This window comes from Macaca thibetana, chromosome 1 (assembly GCF_024542745.1).
Source record: "Macaca thibetana thibetana isolate TM-01 chromosome 1, ASM2454274v1, whole genome shotgun sequence".
Lineage (NCBI taxonomy): Eukaryota > Metazoa > Chordata > Mammalia > Primates > Cercopithecidae > Macaca > Macaca thibetana.
In genome coordinates this window covers 134,327,990-134,346,320 of record NC_065578.1, presented here as the reverse complement: position 1 = coordinate 134,346,320, position 18,331 = coordinate 134,327,990, and the positions used below count along the sequence as shown (strand labels likewise).

Below are 18,331 nucleotides of genomic sequence, written 5' to 3'. Positions count from 1 at the left end.
CACCCTGGGAGTGACTCCATCATGTCAAGGCGAGGTGAAAGCAGTGGGATGCTCTAGCCAGTGGTGCTTTTGTAGTGGACCCCCAGCAGGAGATCCCCTGCTGCAGCGGGTTTGTAGGTGCGTGATAAATGGGGAGCAGAGTCATGGGAGGTTGGGAAGCATGGCGACAGTAGGGGGAAGGGAGGGAGGGGGATGCCACAAAAGCCTACAGTAGGTTGGGTGCGGTGGATCAAGCCTGTAATGCCAGTACTTTGGGATACCGAGGCAGTTGGATAATGACTTAAGGAGATCTAGGCCAGCTTGGCTAATACAGTGAAACCCCATCTCTACTAAAACTGCAAAACATGAGCTGGGCGTGGTGACAGGCGACTATAGTCCCATGTGCTTGGGAGGCAGAGGCAGGAGAATGGCGTGAACCCAGTAGGCCGAACTTTTAGTGAGCTGAGATCATGCCACTGCATTCCAGCCTGGGTCACAGAGTGACACTCCATCTGGAAGAAAAAGAAAGAAAGAGAGAGAGAAAGAAAGAAAGAAAGAAAAAAGAGAGAGAAAGAAAGAAAAGAAAGAAGGAAAGAAAGAAGAAAGTAAAAAGAAAGAGAAGGAAAAGAAAGAAAGAAAGGAAGAAAAAAGAAAAGAAAGAAAGAGAGAAAGAAAGAACAGGAAGAAAGAAAGAAGAAAGAAAGAAACAGAGAAATAATAAAAAAGAAGGGAAGAAAGAAAAAAGAGTGAAAGAGAAAGAAGAAACAAAGAAAGAAAGAAGGAAAGAAAGAAGAGAGAGAGAGAGAATGGAAGAAAGGAAGGTAGAATAGAAAGAAACACAAGAAAGAAAGCAAAAAGGTCTACAGCACCTGGTGTTCCTAGGTGGTCTCCCATCCAAATACTAACCAGGCATGACCCTGCTTAGCTTCTGAGATCAGACGAGATTGGGCACATTCAGGGTTGTGTGACCATAGACACACATGATCCTGGGACCCTGTCCGGTTCTCCACCCCGTCTTGGAGTTATTCTTTTGGATTTCTGGCCACTCAGGAGCTCTTATGAGGCCCCCTCTTGCCCCATCCACCCAGAGCCCTCAGGGATGGCCAGATGTGAACAGCCAGCCCAGCCACACGTGGGCTTTTTCTCACAACACCCCTACCATGGTAGCTTGTCCTGACCAAGATCCAGCTGGTGGGCAAGAGGGCGTGGGCTGTTGGGGCTTGGAGGAAGGCCCTGCTTTGCCCTGCCTGGCACAAGAGGCAGCAGTCTGATCCCCAGTGAGAGGGGCTGAGGCACACACACACATGCACACACACACAAACGGCTTGAAGAAGAGCATGGAAGATGTATGGAGAGATTGAAACAGAGGGAGGGAGAGAGATAGTGAGTGAGAGAGACAGGGGAGGGGGAGAGGGAAAGAGACAGACCGACGTTCAGAGAAAGAGAGAGGGACAGAGAAAGAGAGAAAGACACAGAGACAAAGGGAAGGTGACAGAAGTAGCGCGAGGTGCAGGGGCACACCCAGAAGAGAGAGGTGGAGGGAGCTAGAGGGTGAGAGTGATAGAGCCTTGGAGAGAGAGTGCCCTGCTCCGTTAGGCCAGGCCCTCTTGAGCCAGCCGGGATAGGGTGGAGGGGGCTTGGGCTGGGCCAGAATAGGGTGGCCAGGCCTTCTATGTGAGAGAAGCAATGGAGTGCTGAGACGGGTTTTTTCTTGGATTAATTACTTGCTGTGGAGGTGGGTTTCATAGTCTCCTTCCTTTCTTGGTACCTCCCTGTGCTCTTGGTGCAGTGCAGTGGGCCCCTTGATTTGCTGAGGGTGCCTGCCAATTGGTGGGAGCCATGGTACCGGGCGTGCCCAAGGGGAATGGAATGAGGCCTGGTTCTCTGGTGTGTCCTCCGGACTGCATTTTACACAATGTTGGTGGCAATGGAGTGTGTGGCACCCGCTGCCCCTACCTGCCCCTTCCCCTGGTTTGGAAGGTTGTGGGGGCGTCCAATGAGAGGGTTCAATCACCTGGGGATTCTGGAACAGGGAAGGCTCCGTGAATGCCATGGAACCTGCACCTGTACTTTTGGGGTCCGGCCCCCTGCCCTACCAGGCTTGAGCTGGACTCCTGGCTGGGTGGCAGCAAGGCAGAAGCAGTGGGAGGCTGCTGCCCTGTGGTGTTTGGTTGGCAGACCCCCAGGAGGAGGTCCCCGGCTGCTGTGGTGGTGTAGGTGGGCGATAAAGGGGGAGCAGAGTCAGGGAAGGTTGGGAAGCATGGTGACAGTAGGGAGAAGGGTGGGAGGGGGAAAGCCAAAAAAGCCTATAGCAGGCCATGTGCAGTGGATCATGCCTGTAATTCCAGCACTTTCAGAGGCCAAGGCTGGTGGATCACGAGGTCAGGAGATCCAGACCACCCTGGCTAACATGGTGAAATCCCGTCTCTGCTAAAGTTACAAAACATGAGCCAGGCGTGCTGGCGGGCACCTGTAGTCCCAGCTGCTCATGAGGCTGGGGCAGGTGGATGGCATGAACCCAGGAGGCGGCGCTTGCAGTGAGCTGAGATCATGCCAATGCATTCCAGCCTGGGTGACATAGTGAGACTCCATCTGGAAGAGAAACAAAGAAATAAAGAAAGAAAGAAAGAAAGAGAAAGAAAGAAGAGAAGGAAAGAAGGAAAGAAAGAAGGAAACAACAAGGATAGAGATAAAGAAGGAAAAGAAAGAAAGAAAAAGGAAAGAAAGAAAGAAGAGAGAGTTCGGGCCTGTTCAGGGTGGTATGACTGTAGACGGCAGCAGAGGACCCTGACTGCCCCAAGAGGCTGGCCGAGCCATGCCCACTGGCTTCCAACTGGCACCACCAGCCCAGGGTTGCTGGGTTTGGATCCAGAACCCAGAGCCGCTTGCCCGAGGCCTTCCCCCAGATCCCAAGCTCCTGAGTTTCCACTATGTCGGGCCTGCATGGAACAGGGAGTGGTCCGAGACACCAGTGCCCAGGGCCTATGATCCTGGGAGCCCGTCCGGTCCTCCGTCCTGTCTAAGAGGTATTCTTTTAGATCCATGGTGGCTCATAAGCTTTTGTGAGGCCCCTCTTGCCCCACCCACCCAGAGCCATCAGGGCCGGTTGTGCCACTGCCCTCCAGCCTGGGTGACAGAGGGAGACTCCATCTGGAAGAAAAAGAAAGAAAGAAAGAAGGAAAGAAAGAAAGAAAGAAAGAAAGGAAGGAAGGAAGGAAGGGCAAAAGAAAGAAAAAGAGAGAGAAAGAAAAGAGAGAAAGATGGAAAGAAAGAAAGAAAAGAAAGAAAGAAAGAAGAAAGAAAGAAAGAGGGAAAGAAAAGAAAGACAGATAGAAAGAGAAAAAAGACAGAATTGAAGGAAGGAAGAAAGAGAGAAAGAAAAAAGAAAGAAAGAAGAGAGAGAGAAGGGAAGAAAGGCAGGTAGAAAAGAAAGACAGACAAGAAAGAAAGCAAAGAAGACTACAGAAACCGTTATTCCCAGGCGGCCTCCCATTCAAGTACTAACCAGGCCCAACCCTGCTTACCTTCCACGATTAGATGAGTTCAGGCGCGTTCAGGTTGGTATGGCCATAGACGCCAGCAGAGGTGCCTGGCTGACCCAAGAGCCCGGGCCAGCCATGTCTGCCATCTTCCAGCTGGCACCGCCAGCCCCCGGGACGCCGGGCTTGGATCGGGACACCCGAGCCGCTCACCTGTGGGCTTCCCCCGCTCCCAAGCTCCCAGGTCTCCACCACGTTGGGCCCGCTCAGAACAGGGAGTGTTCCGAGGGGTCAGGGCCCATGGCCCACTATCCTGGGACCTCGTCGGCTCCTCCGCCCTGTTGTGGAGGTATTCTTTTGGATCCCTGGTGGTTCAGGAGCTCCTGCAAAGCCCGTTTTTGCCACACCCAGCCAGAGCCATCAAGGCTGGCCAAGAGCAAAAAGGCAGTCCAGCTGTGCCTGGCATTTTTCTCACAATGTTAACACCCTGGCCTGTGCTTTTGGGGTCCAGCCCCCTCCCTCCCAGCCTGGAGCCAGGCTCCTGGCAGGGTGGGGGCTAGGCAGGAGCAGTGGAATGCTGCTGCCTGGTGGTGCTTTGGTGGTGCACCCCCAGAAGGAGTTCCCCAGTTGCATCAGGTGTGTAGGGGCACGATAAAGGGGGAGCAGAGTCAGGGGAGGTTGGGAAGCACGACGATAGAAGGGGGAAGGGAGGGAGGGGGAAAGCCATAAAAACCTACTGCAGGCCATGTGCAGTGGATCATGAATGTAATCCCAGCACTTTGGGAGGCCGAGGCATGTGAATCAAGAGGTCAGGAGATCCAGACCAGCCTGGCTTGCACAGTGAAACCCCATCTCTAGTAAAACTACAAAACATGAGCCGGGCGTGGTGGCAGGAGCGTGTAGTCCCAGCTGCCCGGAAGGCTGAGGCAGGAGCATGGCTTGAACCCAGGAGGCGGTGCTGACAGCTGAGATCGCACCATGACAGTCCAGCCTGGGTGACAGAGAGAGACTCTGTTTGGAAGAAAAAGAAGAAAAGAGAGAAAGAAAGAAAGAAAGAGAGAGAGAGAGAAAGAAGGAAAGAGAGAGAGAAAGAAAGAAAAGAAAGAAGGAAGGAAAGAAAGAAGGAAAGAAAGGAGAAAGAAAGAAAGAAAAGAAAGTAAGATGGAAAGAAAGAAGGAAAACAAAAAAGGAGAGAAGGGAGGAAAGGAAGGTGGAAAAGAAAGACAAGAAAGAAAGCAAAAAAGCCTACAGTACCCAGTATTCCCAGGTGGTCTCCCATCCAAGTACTAACCAGGCCAGATCCTGCTTAGCTTCTGAGATCAGACAAGATCGTGCGCATTCAGGGTCATATGGCCGTAGACACTGGCAGAGGAGCCTCGCTGCCCCAAGAGCCCAGTGCAGCTAAGCCTGCTGGCTTCCAGCTGACACTGCCAGCCTGGGGCCACCAGGCTCGAATCAGGAGCCCGCTCCCCCGTGACCTTCCCCCGGCTCCCGAGATTCCAAGTTTCCACCACATCAGGCCCACTCAGAACAGGGAGTGCTCTGAGGCGTCAGGGCCCACGGCCCAGAATCCTGGGAACCCAACCCATCCTCAGCCCTGTTGTGGAGATATTCTTTTGGATCCCAGGCCACTCAGGAACTCCTGCGAGGCCCCCTCTTTCTCCACACACACAGAGCTATCAGGGATGGCCAAGGGCGAACAGTCGGTCCAGGCACGTGGCTTTTTTCTCACAATGCCCCCACCACAGTCGCTTGTCCTGACCAAGACCCAGACAGTGGGCAAGAGGCCATGGGGGGTTGGGGGTTGGGGATGGCCCTGCTTTTCCCCAGGCTTGCACTATAGCCGGCAGTCTGATCTCCGGTGAGAGTTGCTGAGAGAAACCCAGCCACACCCCACTACCACCAGGAGAAAATCCACAGCTGCACACACAGACAGACCTGGGAACTCACACACGGGAATCCACACACGTGCATAAACACACACAGACACACACACCCACACACACACGCATGCACATGGGAACATCTTGAAGGAAAGCAAGGAAGAGATGATGGAGAGATTGAAACTGAGGGATGGAGAAAGACAGCGGTTGAGAGAGACAGGGGAGGGGGAGAGGGAAAGAGACAGACAGAGAGGCAGAGAAAGAGAGAGGAACAGAGAAAGAGAGAGAGATAGAGAGACAGATGGAAGGCGACAGAAGGAGTGCGAGGCAGAGGGGCAAACCCACAAGAGAGAGGGTGAGGTAGCTACAGAGTGAGAGTGATAGAGACTTGGAGAAGGAGCACCTTGCTCTGGTAGGCAGGGCCCTTTTGAGCAGGCTGGGATAGGGTGGAAGGGGCATAGACTTGGCCAGAAGAGGGTGACCAGGCCGTCCATGCAAGAGAAGCAATGGAGCACTGAGACAGGTTTATTCTTGTGTCGGGACCTGCGTGTTTCCTAAACAAAGGAATGAACACACAAGACAACACAAGACAGGACAAACATGGCGGCTGCCCCAAACGGCACTCTCTGCTTTATTTTATACAGTGGTTTGTGGAATGTTGCCAAGTCACAAGACACATGTTGTTCTTCTGACCTTTCCCTGACTTCCTGGTTTTTCAAGATGTTTACACATTAACCAGTCCCTAGCGTCTGCAGTTTGCAGCTGGCTCCTTTGTCCTCTCTGTTTGTGGGGAAGGAACGTCCTGTTTTGTTTGCAAGAGCAGGACTTATCTGGAACATCTCGTTTGTGAGCATGTAGTCCTCTACATTTCCCCTTTCTTTATTTACAAGTTTAAATTTCTTTCAAAACCATCATCACATGTTGAGCTCACTGGGATTCGGTGTTTGCCCTTTGGCACCATCTCCAGCAGACTGTGAAAATGACAAAGGCAAGAACAACAATCAATACATTACTAGAAACAGAAGTCAGTAAAGTTTTTACAGGGCTCATAGGGTTTAAAGACGTCAAGCTTTGTGCAATACCAGTCATCAAATCTGCTCCGGTCAGCAACGGTAACTGATTGCGAAATGTTTCAGAAATGTTTTGTGTTAATTCTTGTATTTCTAAGGAAAGATTATTATGGCCAATTAAAAGTCTCTTTATCTCAGTCCAATTATGTACAGTGCTGTTAAAAGGAACAGGAGTAATACAAAATTAGGTAGTATTCCAATCACATTTTAACAAAGCTCGCATATTTAACACTGTTAGCTGATCCCCCAACCAAGAAACCACTTGCTCCAGATTATCCACTCGTTCAGTCAGATGAGCATCTATGTCTCGTTGTTGTTGCCACAACAAATGTGATTGTTCATGCCATTGTTGTACAAATTCTGCATTTTGTATACTCTGGTGTAGAGCTAATCCAGCAACGGGGGTAGTGGAAGCAATTGCTACAAGTCCTACCACCGCTGCTATGACGACCTCAACTACTCTCCAGCTGCAGTGGACAAGATCTTGCATTACTTTGTAAATCTGAGTAACCCCAGCAGATTCACTCCAGGCATGTGTTAAGTTCACAGGTAGCCAGGTTTCTTTTCTGGCCCTTAGTATATATAAATCGGAATGAGACTCATTCCAATTATTATTCCACCAAGTATTATTTATACAACTTAAGAATGTGCAATTGTTTGTACAGTTAACTATTCCCGGATTATTATCCTATTTAGAAATTCCTGTTAACAATAAGTAAGGTTTTCTCACACAAGCAATTACATATCTAGAACTATTTTGATGCAAAGATATATGGAAAGGGTTAGAAATGTTAGTAGTACAATTCAAGGACATGTTTCCCGTGAAAGTGAACATTGGTTTACCTGCAGCTAGCAACTTCCAAATATGACTCTGTATTTGTGAGGTATTAGCCAAATGTGGCATAGGGGGTGATAAGCCACCATCATGCCAAATAATAGTTTCATTGCCATCTGCAGCAATGTTGTGATTACCCTTATGCCAGCGCAGGTTGACGTGACTAAATTTAGTTTGGAAATCTCTATGTGCACTCCAATCAGTAACAAGGTATCTACGACTTTTCCATTTTACTTCTAAAAATAATCGTGACCCACTGCCTCTACACCTAGTCCACTCTAGTTGGGAAACATCTCCAGACACATCAGGTGTAGGGCATAAAGATAAAGTACTTGGCAGAGTTTCATTAAGTATAGCAGTATGATTATACTTGAAACTTTGAGCCACAATAATCATAGTAAAAGCAGATATATGACTATGGTTATAGCAAACAGCTCAAGCCTCATGAGAAGGATGCAGACAATGTGGACTACTCCCCAGACATATAGGTAACCTTTCAACCCCAAATTGATATGAATTATTTACTGTGCCAGTGTCTAATTCAGGATCCTGGTTTAAAAAAGCTGATGGCATCCAAACAGTATCATTAGTAAATACTGGAACTTCTTTGTCTCCTCAGGCCACACCTTGATATAAGGGTGGAAAGGGAATATAAGCCCAGTATGAGAATTCTCCAGCTGTTACCTGGCAATTCACTACAGCCAGCATAGCCAAAAATAAAATCAGTGGGGTTTTGGGCTGCCCGGCTTGTTGAACAACCCCTTCAGCTTCCTGAGTAAGCTTTTTCAGTTGACCCCATGTTGGAGGCTCCGCACCTCGAGTCCCGAAGGTGAATGTTCTTTGAACGCTCAGATTCAGCTCCTGAAATTCCTTGAGGAACTCCTCGGATTGGCTTCTCTTCACCATGGCACTGTTTCAACCATTGAGATGGAAACCACTCGTCTCTGGCACCTGTATGGACAAAAGCATAGCCTCGGTCCCATTGTAAAACTTTTTCTTTTAAATATTGTCCTCGTAATGAAGGATAATACACCCACAGATTACTGTTTTGTGACTTTTCTAAAGGCTGTTGAAAATGTTTCACTGCTGCTGACTGCTGTAATTGGCGCCAATGGTTGAGAAAATTTAAAGTAAAAAGGGCTTTCAGAATTTGATGTTTTGGGGAGTCTCGCCCATATCCCCCTGTTTGTTTTAAAAGTTGTAATTTTAAAGTAGCATTGGCTCTTTAAATAATTGCTTGGCCTTGACTGTTAAATGGGATACTAGTGAAATGATGAATATGGTATAAAGAAAGGAAGGCAGCGAATTTACGAGAGCGATAAGCAGGGGTATTATTAGTTTTTAATTCAGCAGGAACTCCTATAACCACAAAACAAATGAGTAAATGAGTAATAACAGAATCAGCCTTTTCAGAGGGTAATGGTGTAGCCCATTGGAAATGGGACCACGTATCAATTGTATGATGAACATACTTTAAACGACCAAAAGAAGAGACATAAGTTACATCCATTTGCCAAATGTGATTTTGTTGAAGTAGGTATGCCTAAGATGGGGCAAAGCCAATTTATGTCTCCTAGCAATTTTTGAAAATCATTAAGGGTCAAAAGTTGATCTCTTCGAATTTGAACCTTTTGTGGCCGAATATGCTTTTCCGCTACAAGATATCCTAAATATTGAATAGGAAATTGAGTTTGTATTTTCTCAGGAGAAATTTGCAAATTATATTGCGTTAATTGCTGTTGCAAAGCTTGAAAAACTTGACTTTGCAGGGCTTCATCCGGAGTTGCTAATAAAATATCATCCATGTAATGATATATCAATACAGTAGGAAATTGACATCTAACAGGATTTAAGGCTCTATGCACAAATTCTTGACAAAGAGTAGGACTATTAAGCATACCTTGAGGGAGAACTTTCCATTGGTATCTTTGAGTAGGCTGTTCAGTAAACAGTAAAATCAAATTTTTCACAATCTTGGGGTTGTAATGGAATATTAAAAAAACAGTCTTTAAGATCTATGACCATTAATTTCCAGTTTTGTGGAATAAGGGCTGGATTAGGAAGTCCAGGTTGTAAAGTCCCCATAGGTTGAATACAAGCATTTACAGCTCTAAGATCAGCTAATAAATGCCATTTTCCACTTTTCTTTTTAATAACAAACACAGGGGAATTCCATGCAGAAGTACTTGTTTCAATATGCCCCTCGGCCAATTGTTCCTTAACTAAAATTTTTAAATCCTCAAATTTTTCTTTAGACAATGGCCACTGTTCCACCCAAACAGGAGTTGTAGTTTTCCACTTCAATTTTAAAGCTTGAGGTTTGTGGACAGTGGCTAAGAGTTTAAAAGATTGTAGCCCATTTTGAACATCATATTTTTGACAGCTAGAGAAATATGAGGAATGCCTAGCAAGGCACCAAATTGTTGTAAAAGTTTACAGCCCCAAAGGTTAATATTAATGGGAACAATATAAAATAATACTTTTCCCTGTTGTCCTTCAGGTCATACACAGCTCAGGGGCTCAACACTTTGGTAGACTACAGAAGCAGGACCTAGGCCGGATAGAGTAACCGATACTTGTTTCTTTTTCCAATGAGCAGACCATTGAGCCAAGCAAATAATGGATACATCTGCTCTTGTGTTGACTAATCCCTCAAAAAGTATCCCATTAATTTGCAATGAACATAAAGGTTTTTGATCGGAAACTAAAGTTTCCCAGAAAACAGTTTTCGTAGTACTACTGAAACCTCCTTGAGGAGACACATCTCTAGACAGAAAAGGAAAAAAAGGCAATAAAAGCAATTGTGCAAAACGTTCCCCTGCCTCTAGGTGCATAAATTGTGAGACCTGTACCATAATAAGGATTTCATCAGTAAAATCAGGATCAATGACTCCTGGAACCACCATTAACCCTCGCATAGTGCTGCTGCTTCGACCAAACAAAAATCCTACATGTCCCTTTGGCAAAGGGCCACATACTCCAGTAGTTAACTTATATATTCCTCCATTAGGAGACAGAGTATAAGTTTGAGTAATACCCAAGTCAGCAGCAGCACTCTGCTTAGTGGCAGCATAAAGCTGAGAAACGGGGGTGGGGGTGATACCATTAAGGATGACTTGAAGTCATTCCTTGATGTTGTAAGCCATCGCTCACTGTGTATTGTGGTAGGCCTGCATTGTAATTGTTGGGGCCCCAAGCCTGTGGGTCCCGGTTCCCATTTCTTGGGAGGGGTGACAATAAATTCCACTTTTATCAGTTTTTGAACAACATTCATTTGTCCAATGTTGACCTTTTCCACATAGTTTGCACTCCCCAGAAGGTAATTTTTTCTCTTTTGTGGTCAGGAAGCCCAGTTTTTTCCAGCATTCTTTCTTAAAAAGGCCAGGCTTCCTGCACTGAAAACATACACCTTGTTTAGAATTACTCTTTAAGGCCTTAGAAAGTGCTCCAGCAAACAGTTGAGCATTGTAAATAGCTCCTCCCATGCCCGCACAAGCCTGAATATACTCATCTAAATTGGCTCCACTGGCTTTTAAAGGTCTTAATAACTTTTGACACTCAGGATTAGCGTTTTCAAAGGCCAGCATATCCAGAAGAATTTTAAAATCAGGTCCCACACCTACAGTCTTTAATACAGCATCTTGAAGATGAGCTAAAAAATCTGGATATGGCTCATTAGCTCCTTGCAGGATTTTTACAAATGATAAAGAAGTTTTGCCTGCTATCTCAACTTTAGTCCAGGCTTTCATAAACAAAGTTTTAATCTGAACGATAGCAGTGTTGTCTAGGCCAGCTTGAGCATTAAGAGTGGCATATTGTCCAGAACCCATAAGTTGTTCTTCAGTAGGTCCTGGGGATTACGGGTAGCATTTTTTCTAGCTTGTACTCTTGCTTCCTCCTACCACCAAATTTTCAATTGAAGTCATTGAGAATGGTCAAGGACAGTCTTTCCTAACGTCTCCCAATCAATAGGAATCATCATATGTTCTGAAGAGAAGGAATCGAGAAGGCTGAGAACAAACGATGACTGAGGTCATAAATGGAAATTGCAGCTTTCATTTCCTTTAGAAATTCAAATTGTAGTGCTGTAAAAGTCACATTATGGCCACCGTTTGGAAACTGAGCATTGGGGCCAAAAGCGGCTTGTGTTATTGGGAACAAATCTAATTCTTCAAAATCATCTTTTACCTTCGATTCCTTCTTTTCTCCTACAGGAGGAAAGGGCACAGAGAAAACCTGACCCGACATAGGCAAAGAATTTGGAGGTGGCGGCAAGGGGAAATCTTCCTCCAAAGGAGCAGAAGGGAAAGTGACAGGAAAGGCTTGTGGCGGAGAGATAGGAGAAACAGGAGCAGCAGCACCTTGTAATTTTAACAACTGTTGTAACATATCTACAATGCACTGCAAGTCAGAATTTCCTTCAGATGAAGGAGGCATTAGCTCTTCTTCCAACTCCTTATCTTCAGCAACCAGGGTGTAAATATGTTCCTCTTCGAGATCATTCCTCTCTAAAGCTTCAGATGCCTCACCTCCTGTGGCAGTATCGCCATGTTCTGAGTCAGTTTCAAGTAATTCTAATGCCTGAGTAATGGAACTACACAAAGTCCACAAAGTCAGAGGCATCATTTGCCCTCGCTGATGAGCTCGATGCAGGACTTTGACTACCTGTAACCATTCCTTTCGATTTAGCTGTACTTTAGTTTGATATTGAAACCAATAAAAATGTTGTTCAACATGGGCAAACAATCTCTTCAAAGTCTTCTCTTTTACTTCTACTCCTATAGACATTAACAGTCCCTGGAGTAACCGCAAGTATTCAGAGGCCAGAGAGGTGGAATTCCCCATAATTTTCCCATGGGTCCCCCTTCTTTATTTACTTACCCGGGGTGCTCCCCCTCCAGTTCCTTGCTCTCAAGGAGCCACGGAACCTGCTCGCTGTGCCAAATGTCGGGGCCCGCGTGTTTCCTAAACAAAGGAATGAACACACAAGACAACACAAGACAGGACAAACATGGCGGCCAACCCAAACGGCATGCTCTGCTTTATTTTATACAGCCATTTGTGGAATGTTGCCAAGTCACAAGACACATGTTGTTTTTCTGACCTTTCCCTGACTTTCTGGTTTTTCAAGATGTTACACATTAACCAGTCCCCAGGGTCTGCTGTTTGCAGCTGGCTCCTTTGTCCCCCCTGTTTGCAGGGAAAGAATGTCCTGCTTTGTTTGCAAGAGCAGGACTTATCGGGAGCATCTTGTTTGCGAGCATGTAGTCCTCTACATTCTTGGGTTAATTGCTTGCTTTGGAGGTGGGTTTCGTAGGCTCCATCCTATGTTGGCACCTCCCTGTGCACCTGGTACAGTGCATTGGGCCCCTAGATTTGCAGAGTGCACCCATCCATTTGGCATGAGCCGTGGAATGGGGCCTGCCCATGGTGGCTGAGGCCTGGGTCTCTGGTATGTCCTTGGAGCTGGAGTCTTCACGAAGTTTTTGGCAATGGAATCTGGGTGCACAGGGACTATTTTCCTGGTTACTGGCAAAGCAATGTCCTTCCCCCAGATAAAGCGGCCCCTGCAATCTGGAGCAGAGGTCTTGGCTGGCATATGTGGCACCTGCTGCCCCTGCCTGCCCCTTTCCCTGGTTTGGAAGGCTGTGGCAGCACCTGATGACTGCATTGAATCTCCTGGGCATTCTGGGAGTGGGAAGACTGCATGAACACCAGGGTACCTGCGCCTGAGCCTTTATGCACTGGTCCCTTGACTTCCCAGGATGGACCTGGGCTCCTGGCATGGAGGCAGTGAGGCGGAAGTGGTGGGAGGCTGCTGTCCAGTTGTCCTTTGGTGGAGGATGCCAAGAGGACGTCCTGGCTGTGGTGCTGTTGTAGGCGGGCAATGAAGTGGTCACAGAGTCCAGGGAATTTGGGAAGCATGGTGACAGTACCGGGAAGGGAGGGATGGTTGAAGCCACAAAAGACTGCAGCAGGCCAAGCTCAGTGGATCATGGCTGTAACCACAGCACATTGGGATTCTGAGGAGGGTGGATCATGAGGTCGGGAGATCCAGACCAGCCTGGCTAACACGGTGAAACCCTGTCTCCACTAAAACTACAAAACATGAGCCCGGCGTGGGGCCAGGCACCTATAGTCCCCACTGCTCGGGAGGCTGAGGCAGGAGAATGGCATGCACCTGGGAGACGGAGCTTGAAGTGAGCCGAGATCATGCCACTGCACTCCACCTTGGGTGATAGAGTGAGACTCCATCTGGACAAAAAAGAAAGAAAGAAAGAAAGATAGAAAGAAAGAAAGAAAGAGAGAGAGAAAGAAAGAAAGAATGAAAGAGAGAAAGAGAGAGAGAAAGAAGGAAAGAAGAAAGGAAGAAAGAGAAAGAAAAGAAAGAAGGAAAGAAAAAAGAAAGAAAAAAGAGTGAGAAAGAGAAAGAAAAGAAAGAAGAAACAGAGAAAGAAGGGAAGAAAGAAAGAAAGAGAAGAAAGAAAGAAGAGAGAGAGAAGGAAAGAAAGGAATGTAGAAAATAAAGAAAGACAAGAAAGAAAGCAAAAAGGTCTACAGCACCCAGTATTCCCAGACTGTCTCCCATCCAAGTACTAACAAGGCCCGACCCTGCTTAGCTTCCGAGATCAGAGGAGATCATGTCCATTCAGGGTGGCATGGCTGTAGATGCTGGCAGAGGCACCTGGCTGCCACAAGAGGCCAGCCCAGCCATGCCAGCCAGCTTCCAGCTGGTACCAACAGCCCGGGGACTCCAGGCTTGTATCGGGAAACCAGGGACTCTAGCCAGTGTCCTTCCCCAGGCTCCCGAGCTCCCAATCTTCCACCACGTCCGGACCACTCAGATTAGGGACTGCTCTGAAGCATCAGGGCTGAGGGCCCACGATCCTGGGACCCAGTCTGTTCCACCGCCATGTCACAGAGTTGTTCTTTTGGATCCCTGGCAGCTCAGGAGCTCCTGTGAGGCCCCCTCTTGTCCCACTCAGTCAGAGCCGTCAAGGTTCAAGCCAGCTTGATGGCAAGCTCTGCCTCCTCGGAATCCCAAGGTGCTGTGGTTACAGGCCCAATCCACTGCGCACAGCCTGCTGTAGTCTTTTGTGGCTTTGCCCCTCCCTCCCTACCCCCTACTGTCGCCTTGCTTCCCAAACTCCCTGAACTCTACTCCCACTTTAACTCCCGCCTACATCCCTGCCACAGCCTGGGACTACCTCTTGGGTATCCGCTATGAAAGCACAACTGGGCAGCAGCCTCCCACAGCTTCCAGCTCACCGCCGCCAGACGAGGAGCCCGGGTCCATCCCGGGAGGGCAGGGAGCCGGACCATAAAGGTGCAGGCACAGGTTTCCTGCCGTTCATGCTACCTTCCCACTCCTGGAATGCCCAGACGATTCAGTGAACTCATCGGGTGCTGCTGCAACCTTCCAAACCGGGGAAAGGTGCGGGCAGGGGCAGCGGGTGCCACACACGCCAGCCAAGACCTCCGCTCCAAAGCGCCAGGGCCGCTACTTCTGTCACCTTCCCTCTGTCTCTCTGTCTCTCAATCTTTCTCTGTCCCTCTCTTTCTCTGCCTCTCTGTCTCTTTCCCTCTCCCCCTGCCCTGTCTCTCTTGATCACTGTCCCTCTCCCTCCTTTGGTTTCAATCTCTCCATCCATCTCTTCCTTGCTCTCCTTCAAGCCGTTTGTGTGTGCATGCATGTGTGTGTGTGTGTGTCTGTGTGTGTTTGTGCACACGTGTGTGGGTTCCTGCTTGCGTGTACCCTGTTGTGTCTGTGTGTGGGACTGTGGATTTTCTCGTGGTAGTGTTGAGGTGTGACTGGGTTTCTCTCAGCAACTCTCGCCGGGGATCAGGCTGCAAGCTCTAGTGCCAGCCCAGGGAAAAGCAGGGCTATCCCCCAACCCCCAGCCCCCACCCCCCCTTGCCCACCGGCTGGGTCTTGGTCTGGAAAAGCGACCATGGTGGGGATGTTGTGAGATAAAGGCCACGTGCTGCTGGGTCGGCTGTTTGCCCTTGTCCAGCACTGACAGCTCTGGGTGGGTGGAGCAAGAGGGGGCCACCCAGGAGTTGCTGAGACACCTGGGATCCGAAAGAATATCTCCACAACAGAGCTGAGGACGGGACGGTGTCCCAGGATCCTGGGCCCTGGGCCCTGACGCCTTGGAGCACTCCCTGTTCTGAGCGGGACAGAGGTGGTGGGACCTTGGAATCTCGGGAGCTGGGGGAAGGTCACTCGCGAGCGGCTCGGGGATCCCAATTCGAGCCCAGTGGACCCAGGCTGGTGGTGCCGGCTGGAAGCCAGAGGTCATGGCTGGGCTGGGCTCTTGGGGAAGCCAGGCACCTCTGCTGGCGTCTACAGCCATACCACCCTGAATGTGCCTGATCTCGTCTGATCTTGGAAACTAAGCAGGGTCGGGCCTGGTGAGTACCTGGATGAGAGACCACTGGGAATACTGGGTGCTGTAGGCTTTTTTGCTTTTTCCCTTGTCTTTCCTTCTTTTCCACCTTCCTTTCTTCCCTTCTTGCTCTCTCTCTTCTTTTTCACTTTCTTTCTTTCTTTCTTTCTTTCTTTCTTTCTTTCTTTCTTTCTCTCTCTCTTTCTTTCTTTTCTTTCTTTCATTCTTTCTTTTCTTTCTTTGTGTCATTCTTTATTTTCCTTTTTTCTTCTTTCTTTCTTTGTTTCTCTTTCTTTCTTTCTTTCTTTCTTTCTTTCTTTCTTTCTTTCTTTCTTTCTTTCTTTCTTTCTTTCTTCCTTCCTTCCTTCCTTCCTTCCTTCCTTCCTTCCTCCTTCCTTCCTTCCTTCCTTCCTTTCCTTCCTTCCTTCTTTCTTTCTTTCTTTTTTTTTCTTTCTTTCTTTCTTTCTTTCTTTCTTTCTTTCTTTCTTTCTTTCTTTCTTTCTTTCTTTCTTTCTTTCTTTCTTTCTTTCTTTCTTTCTATCTCTCTCTCTCTCTTTCTTTTTCTTCCAAATGGAGTCTCGCTCTGTCATCCGGGCTGCAGTGCAATGGCGGGATCTCAGCTCACTGCAAGCTCTGCCTCCCAGGTTCATGCCATTCTCCTGCCTCAGCCTCCCAAGCAACGCGGACGACATGCTACCCCCACCACGCCTGGCTCATGTTTTGTAGTTTTAGTAGAGACGGGGTTTCACTGTGTAAGCCAGGCTGATCTGAATCACCTGACCTCGTGATCCACATGCTTTGGCATCCCAAAGTGCTGGGATTGCATTAGTGATCCACCGCACCCAGCCTGCAGTAGGCTTCTGTGGCTTCCCCACTCCCTCCCTTCCCCCTACTATCCTCTTTCTTCCCAACCTCCCCTGACTCTGTTCCCCCTTTATTGTGCCCCTACACCCCCAACGCACTCAGGAAACTGCTTCTCAGGGTGCGCCACCAAGGCACCACTGGGCAGCAGCATTGCACTGCTTCTGCCTAGCCGTCACCATGCCAGGAGCCCGGCTCCAGCCAGGGAGGCAGGGGGCCAGACCGAAAAGGCACAGGCCTGGGTGTTGGCATTGTGAGAAAAAGGCCACACTTCGCTGGGCCACCTGTTCACCCTTGGCCATCCCTGACGGCTCTGACAGGGTGGAGCAAGACGGGTCCTTGCAGAAGTTCCTGAGCCACGAAGGATCCAAAAGAATACGTCTGCAACAGGGCAGAGGACCTGTTGGGGATCCAGGATCGTGGGCCCTGGGCCCTGACACCTCAGGGTACTCCCTGCTTGGAGCTTTCCGGACGTGCTGGAGGCTCGGGAGCTCAGGAACCCGGGGAAGGCCACGGGGAAGCAGCTCAGTGTTCCCGATAGGAGCCTGGAGGCCCCAGGCTGGCGGTGCCACCTGGAAGCTGGCGGGCATGGCTGGGCTTGGCTCCTGTGGCAGCCAGACGCCTTTGCTGGCGTCTACGGCTATAACACCCTGAATGTGCGAGATCTCATCTGATCTCAGAAACTAAGCAGTGTCAGGCCTAGTTAGTACTTGGATGGGAGGCCGCCTGGGAATACTGGGTGCTGTGGGCTTTTTTGCTTTCTTTCTTGTCTTTCTTTTTTTCTACCTTCCTTTCTTTCCTTCTCTCTCTCTCCTTTCTTTCTTTCCTTTTCTTTCTTTCTTTCTTTTTTCTTTCTTTCTGTCTTTCTTTCTGTCTTTCTGTCTTTCTTTCTTTCTTTCTTTCCTTCTTTCCTTCTTTCCTTCTTTCTTTCTTTCTCTCTCTCTTTCTTTCTCTCTTTCCTTCTTTCTTTTCTTTCTTTCACTCTCTCTTTCTTCCTTCCTTCCTTCTTTCCTTCCTTCCTTCCTTCTTTCCTTCCTTCCTTCTTTCCTTCCTTTCTCTCTCTCTCCCTTCCTTCCTTCCTTTCTCTCTCCCTCCCTCCCTCCCTCCCTCCCTCCCTCCCTCCCTCCCTCCCTCCCTTTCTTTCCCTCCCTCCCTTTCTTTCTTTCTCTCTCTCTCTCTTTCTTTCTTTCTTTCTTTCTTTCTTTCTTTCTTTCTTTCTTTCTTTCTTTCTTTCTTTCTTTCTTTCTTTCTTTCTTTCTTTCTCTTCTTTCTTTCTTTCTTTCTTTCTTTCTTTCTTTCTTTCTTTCTTTCTTTCTTTTCTTTCTTTCTTTTTTCTTTCTTTCTTTCTTTTTCTTTCTTTTTCCTTCTTTCCTTTTTTCTTTCCTTCTTTCATGCTTGCTTGCTTGCTTTTTCTTCCAGATGGAGTCTCGCTCTGTCACCCAGGCTGGAGTGCAGTGGCACGATCTTGGCTCACTTCAAGTTCCGCCTCCCGGGTTCACGCCATTACCCTTCCTCAGCCTCCTCAGCAGCTGGGACTATAGGCGCCTGCCACCACACCTGGCTCATGTTTTGTAGTTTTAGTAGAGACGGGGTTTCACTGTGTAAGCCAGGCTGGTCTGGACCTCCTGACTTTGTGATCCACATGCCTCGGCCTCCCAAAATGCCGGGATTACCGGAGTGATCCACCGTGCCCGGTGTTCTATAGTCTTTTGCTTCTTCTCCCATCATTCCCTTCTCCCTACAGTTGCCATACTTCCCAACCTCCCCTGACTCTGCTCCCACTTTATCACCTGCCGACACCCACGCTGCAGCCTGAGACCTCCTCCTGGGCTTC

The 18,331-nt window shown here is 48.3% G+C and overlaps 5 pseudogenes; 2 read left to right on the top strand and 3 right to left on the bottom strand.

Moving 5' to 3' along the window:
- Window positions 1-836: 836 nt before the first annotated feature.
- Window positions 837-955, bottom strand: LOC126945752 (uncharacterized; annotated as a pseudogene).
- Window positions 956-4,700: 3,745 nt separating this feature from the next.
- Window positions 4,701-4,819, bottom strand: LOC126945241 (uncharacterized; annotated as a pseudogene).
- An 8,979-nt stretch (window positions 4,820-13,798) lies between these two features.
- Window positions 13,799-13,917, bottom strand: LOC126945382 (uncharacterized; annotated as a pseudogene).
- Window positions 13,918-15,591: 1,674 nt separating this feature from the next.
- Window positions 15,592-15,709, top strand: LOC126944738 (uncharacterized; annotated as a pseudogene).
- Window positions 15,710-17,129: 1,420 nt separating this feature from the next.
- On the top strand, window positions 17,130-17,248 carry LOC126945430 (uncharacterized; annotated as a pseudogene).
- The last annotated feature ends 1,083 nt before the right edge of the window (window positions 17,249-18,331 follow it).